This window comes from Macaca mulatta, chromosome 13 (assembly GCF_049350105.2).
Source record: "Macaca mulatta isolate MMU2019108-1 chromosome 13, T2T-MMU8v2.0, whole genome shotgun sequence".
Lineage (NCBI taxonomy): Eukaryota > Metazoa > Chordata > Mammalia > Primates > Cercopithecidae > Macaca > Macaca mulatta.
In genome coordinates this window covers 12,058,531-12,064,892 of record NC_133418.1, presented here as the reverse complement: position 1 = coordinate 12,064,892, position 6,362 = coordinate 12,058,531, and positions in this window count along the sequence as shown.

Sequence of the window (6,362 nt, the reverse complement as noted above, 5' to 3'; positions counted from 1 at the left end):
TATTCAGCAACAATCACATTATTCTGAATTCATAATGATCATTAAATCATTTGAAAAAATAACTTCAATATGCATATTCATTTTTGCCGACACATTGTGGATCATTTTGTAGTGTTTCATAACCTTATATTCTTTTCCATCTCAACCTACAGCCTCTGCTGTGACTGGAGCCATCTCCTCCTTACACCACATATATGTAGGGATAATTGCTTGCATTTGACCCAGCTACTCTCCTGTCAGGAGTGGCCTCCTCTTTCCCTGATCACGAGACACTCTTAATCTGGTCTTTTCTGACTACACAAGACCTAATTGAACTTTTTTTCCACCGGTACTGCTTCAGTACTTTTAGTTCACGTCACATAATTTAACGCTGAATTATCTTTTAAAAGTGAGTGAGGGAAGGCATCCAGACAAAAATTCCATTTATTTTAGTGATAGAGAAAGCTAGAAAAAGAGAGGGGAAACAAGTGATTTCTTCTAACTGTGGCCTACCTCACCAGAAACAGGCCAATCAACCATGCAATTTTTATTTATGTTTCCTTTTCATTTCCTGAGGGCAAATATATATTCTACTACCTGATGAAGCCAACTAGTGAGTAGTCATAAATCACTAGTGACATGCTGGAACCAAGCATTTTAGGGGCCAGAAGAATGACTGGAGGATTATTTCCAGCAATATCCACAAAATAAGGTCACTATTGAGAAAAATCTAGAAAAAAGACATCTATGTCAGATAATATTTCAAGGGATGTTGCTTATGAATGAATAGGGAAAGTACCACTACATTTTTAGTAGATGAGATCATTAGATTGGATTAAATGACACCGGACACAGTTTTAGTTTTCTAAATATTTCTTCTGTGTGTATAGTCAAGGCAAAAAATTTATATCCATTCTTAAAAGTAAACATACCATAATTTAAACATCCTGGTGATTTTTTTTTCCCACCATTTGAGAGGGAGTTTAATATACTGAAAGAGTGTGGATTTTGGAATACTAGCTTTTTCATTTTAGCATTTTTCCTAAAACAAAAATTTAGTTTCACTGAAACTCAATTTCCTTACTATGAAATGGGAGTGGTAATGTCCTCATTACAACTGAAGACTGGTGTGGAGTATATTGAAGACAGGTGTGCTGAGCCTATACCACCTGGTGCTTCAGTACATATCAAACGCCTGTTAGTTACATCTTCTTTTTCTTTGGTGAGATTCTTCATATTTATTTTGATATAGCTCTCAAACATAAATGAAAACAAATCTAAAATTTAAGAAGGCTAATTATTGGAATTCATTATTTGGGATTGCCTTTAGAGTCTGAAACATATTACTATCCACCAGTGATGTGGCTTTTTTAAGTAAATGATTTCAATAATTTATACCTTGCCTATAACGTAATGGACATCAAATAATAATAATAGTAATAATAGCTATAGTAATAGTAATAAGGATACTGTACAAAGGAACATAGACTCCAAAATCCCAAGACATTTGAATTCCTTCTGTGAAAGTATGAGACAAATGGCCACATAGCATTCTGACATCCATCAGATTTAAAAGTATATACACACACACTTGCATCTCTCCTAGTTTTGATATACGCAGGCACAAAGTGAATTAGGAAGTAAATTTAAGTAAATTTGATAAATGATTATCAGTGGACAGTTGTTAGTGATCCCAGGAGAAATTTTAACTGACTGGCATGTCAACAACTATTGCACTGCAAGTCATTGTGCACCAATATATTACTAAACACTAAAAACAGATATTTTCTAATTAACCTTTTTATTGAGAAAATTATAGATTCACATACATGTGTAAGAAACTATTTTCCAGAGTGATTGCATCATTTTATATTTCCACTAGCAATGTATGAATAATCATTCGTAGCATCCTGACATCCATTAGATTTAAAATTATATACACACACACACTTGCATCTCTCCTAGCTATGAGATTCTTAATATTTATGCAACATTAATAGCTATGTTAGCTCTTAATATTTCAGAGTTCTTAAGTGAGTTGCATTTCAATAGTAACTCAATAACAGTTTCTCCACATATTTGGCAGCATTAGGTGTTGTCAGAATTTTCAGTTGTTCTGATAAGTGTATTGTAATATCTCATTGTGGATTTAATTTGCGTTTCCTGATTACTAATGATGGTAAGCATATTTTGTGTACTTAGCTGTCTTCTACATTGTTATGTGAAATCTGTCTTTGTGCCTTTGTTCTTTTACTCTGCAGTAAGTTTTTAGAGTTCTTAACATAGTGTATATATGGTGTATATATGAGTCCTTTGTCAGATATGTGGTTCACAGATATGTTGCTCCAATCTATAGCTTTTCTTTTATTCCTTTTAACAGGGTTTTTTTTTTTTTTTTTTTTTCAGAGAAACTGGTTTTGAGGAGGTCTAGTTTATCAATTTTTCCTTTTGTAGATTGTGCTTTTGGTGTAAAATCTAAGAATATTTTTTTCCAGTGCTATACCAAAAAATTTCTATTTTTTTTACATTTAAACCTTTAAAATACCCTGAATTACATTTTTATAAAGTGTGAGACTAAAATATGAGTCAATTTTTTTTTAACCCTTGTGGATATTCAATTGTTTCAGGATCATTTGTTAAAAAATGCTATCATTTCCTCATTGAATTATTTTGAAATCTCTGTCACATTTGTCTAAAGTATGACTGTGTGAGCATAATTGTATGAGCCAATTTCTGGATTCTCTGCTCCTTTCCTTTTATCTGTCTATCATTCTGTTAATACCACACAGTTTCAATAATTGTAGCTATGTAATGAGTTCTGAAGTCATGTAGTCAAGTTCCTGCCACTTTGATCTTCTGTTTTGAAATTGTATTGATTATTCTAGTTTCTTCACTTTTCCATCATAAATTCTATAATCTGCTTGGCTTGAAGGAATTGTATTAAAATTATGTATCATTCTGGGGAGAACTAACATCTTTACTATGTTCAGTCTTCAAATCCATGAATATAGTATGCCTCTCCCTTTATTTAGATCTTTGATTTCTTTCATTAATATTGTATAATTTTCAGGATGTAAGAACTGTGCATATTTCATTAATTTACACAAAATATCAATATTTCACCACTAAGTTCTATGTTAGTTGTACTTTTTTTGGTAAGTGTTCTTTATCAAGTTGCTGATAAAGTTCTCTCTCTTATATTTCTGAGAGTATTTATTATGCATGAGTTTTTTTAAAGTTATTTTTCCATATTGATTGATATGATGAGATATATTTTTCTTCTGTAGCCTGTTAGTGGGTGGCTTATAATTACTGATTTTCAAATATTAAAATCAGGCTTGCTACCCTGAAATAAATCCCACATTATCATGGTATATAATTATTTCTCTATATTGCTGCAATCATTTATTAAATGTTTTTGTGTTAATATTTATGAGGATATTGACCTGTACTTTTTTTATATTACTGAAGATCTGTAGTAATATTTTATTTCATTCTAATATTGGTAATTTATATATTTTCTCTTGTTTTCTTTGTCAGTCTTACAAAAAGTTTGTCAATTTCATTAATCTTGTAAAAGAAACAATTCTTAATTTATTTTCTACATTTTTTTTTGTTTTCTATTTTATGGATTATTGCATTGATTTTTATAATATTGTTTTTCGGCTAGCTTTGGTTTTACTTTGCTCTTCTTTTTAGTAGTTCTAAATGAGAGAATATAGCTTAACGAGTTAAAGGTGCTCCTCTTTCCTAAGGTATACATTTCATGCTGTATGTCTTCCTCTCATAACTGTTTTAGTTGTGTACAACGAATTTTAACATTTATATTTTTAGTATAAATTTTAACATTTATACTAAATAGAGATATACTAACATTAAATATACATTTTAACATTTATATTTTATATATTTTAGTTATATTTTTACTTTCTTTCTAATTTAAAACTTTTTTATTGAGACTCTTTATTGGCCCATCAATTATTTAGAAATAAGCGATTCAGTTTCCAAGTGTTTGGAAATATCATTTATTTTATTGATTTCTAGTTTAATTCCATTGTAGTCAGAGAACAGCCACTATCTGGTTTCAGTGTTTAAAGACGTTTTTGAGATTTTTGGTTTTGGTCCAGCTTATGGTCTGTGTTTCTATGTGCCCTTGAGCACTTGTAAAGAATGTATGTGTTGCTGTTGTTAAGTGAAATGTTCTACAAATTTCTATTAGAGCCTGTTGGTTGATGGTGTTGGAGAGTTCTTACATATTCTTGCTTATTTCTCTCTAGTTGTTACATAAATTGATAAAAGAACGTGTTGAATTCTATAAGTTTAATTTCAGATTTTTTTTCTTTCAATTCTATCAGTTGTGTTGTGAATATTTTGCTTTTTGTTATTTGATGCATACCCATCTAGAATTGTTATGTGGATTGACTCTGTTATCATTATATATCTATCTCTTCTTCCCTTTAATTTTCTTTCCTCTAAAATCTTATCTGATGTTAATAAGATAGTGTTGATTTTCTTTCATTAACATTTATGTAATATTTTTCCTATTATTTTAATTCAACTTGACTATATAATTACATTTTGAGTAAATTTCTTATAGACTGCATACCTTTGGATCCTATTTTTAAATATATTCTTCCAATCTCTTTATTTTAAAGGGGGATATTTAGGCCATTTATATTTAATGTAGTTTCTGACATTTTAAAGCTTATGTTCTCATTTTAAAAGTTATTCTTTTCTATTTGTTCTTACTGGTATATATTTTACTATTTTCTTTTCCTTAATTCTGGGCAGGTTACTTGAACAATTTTTAGAATTTTGTTTTGATTTATCTATTATGTTTTTGAATGTATCTTTTTGTAGAGCTTTTAAAAGTTATTTCTCATGTCATTACATTATGTATACATACATATGTCATAATTATCACAGTCTACTAGTATCCTTATTTTATTGGTTCTTATGATGTCTAAAAACATTACCTCCCTTTACATTCCTTTACTCTCTGTTGTTTATGACATAATTATCTTAAATGTGCCTTCTAAATACATTTACAATCACATCAGACAATACTATAAATTTTACTTCAATCATCAAACATAATTTACAAAATAAGAAGAAAAATCCAATGTGTTTTCTCATGTTTTTGTTTAATGTGTTCTTTCTTTTTTATAATGTTCCTCTTTTCACTATTTATTTTCTGTTTGTAGAACATTCTGAAACCATTCTTCTAGGGTGAGTCTTCTGACAAGGTAGTGTCTTTTTAATCCTTTGTCGGAGAATGCTGTGATTTTTATTTTACTCCTGAAGGATATTTTTGCTGGGTATAGCATTATACTTGACAGTTCTTTGCTTTCTGCACTTTAGAAATAGTCCTTTTGACCTCCATAGTTTCTGATTTTTAAAAATCCACTGAAAATATAAATTTTCATTCCACAGATATGGAACTATTTTACCTCTAGCTGTTCATAAGATTTTTTCATTGTCTTTAATATTCAGAAGTTTAATTTTGATGTGTCTTGATTTGAACTCCCTTTGGGATTTGCACAACTCTGTGAATCTGTGTGTTTATCGATCAGCAAATTTTAAAAGTCATTATTTCTTCAAGTATTTTCAACCCTAACCTCCTGTTCTTCTCATTTTTAAACTCTGATAATACAAAAGTTAGATTCTCTGCTATACGCTCACAATAGCATGAAGCCCTGGTCATTTGTTAAGACTAGGAATAACAATAAGCTGCTAATGATTAAAGTTTTAGAACAATGAGTAATAATTTGGAAGCAAACCATATACAGTCAGGAATATGTGTTTTCCCAATTATTCTTATTTTTATTATTTTCAAAGGTAGACTTTATTTCCTCAGGATTTAATTGTTATTGAGAAGAGTAGTTTTTAAAAGTTATTTTCAATTAAAGAGGGGATTAGAACTTTGGGAGTTGTTTAGTTTCTTTAGTTAGGTAGAGTTTTAATGGATTGTGATCAGAAGTCGCAGCCTGCACAATTTTTAGTCTGGAGTATTTTTTGATCCATTACATGATTAATTATTTATGAAAGTGTGAGAAGCAGTTGTGTTCTTCACAGGACACAAACATATTAGTCCTACCTTATTTGTTATGTTTTTCAAATCTTCTCTGTTCTTATTTTCTATTGTCAATCTACCAACACCTGAGAGGAGTATATTGAAGTTTCATATTTACATTGGATTTATGTCAACTTGCTTTTCTGCATATTTAGATGGTATCAGTTGTCTTCCCTGCCTGACTTCTTTGACTTCAAGTTTAGTTAGTTAGTTTTTATTTTTAATATTTGTGGGTATATAACAGTTGCACATCTTTATAGGGTATATGTGATATTTTAAAACACGCATAGAATGTGTAATGATCAAATCA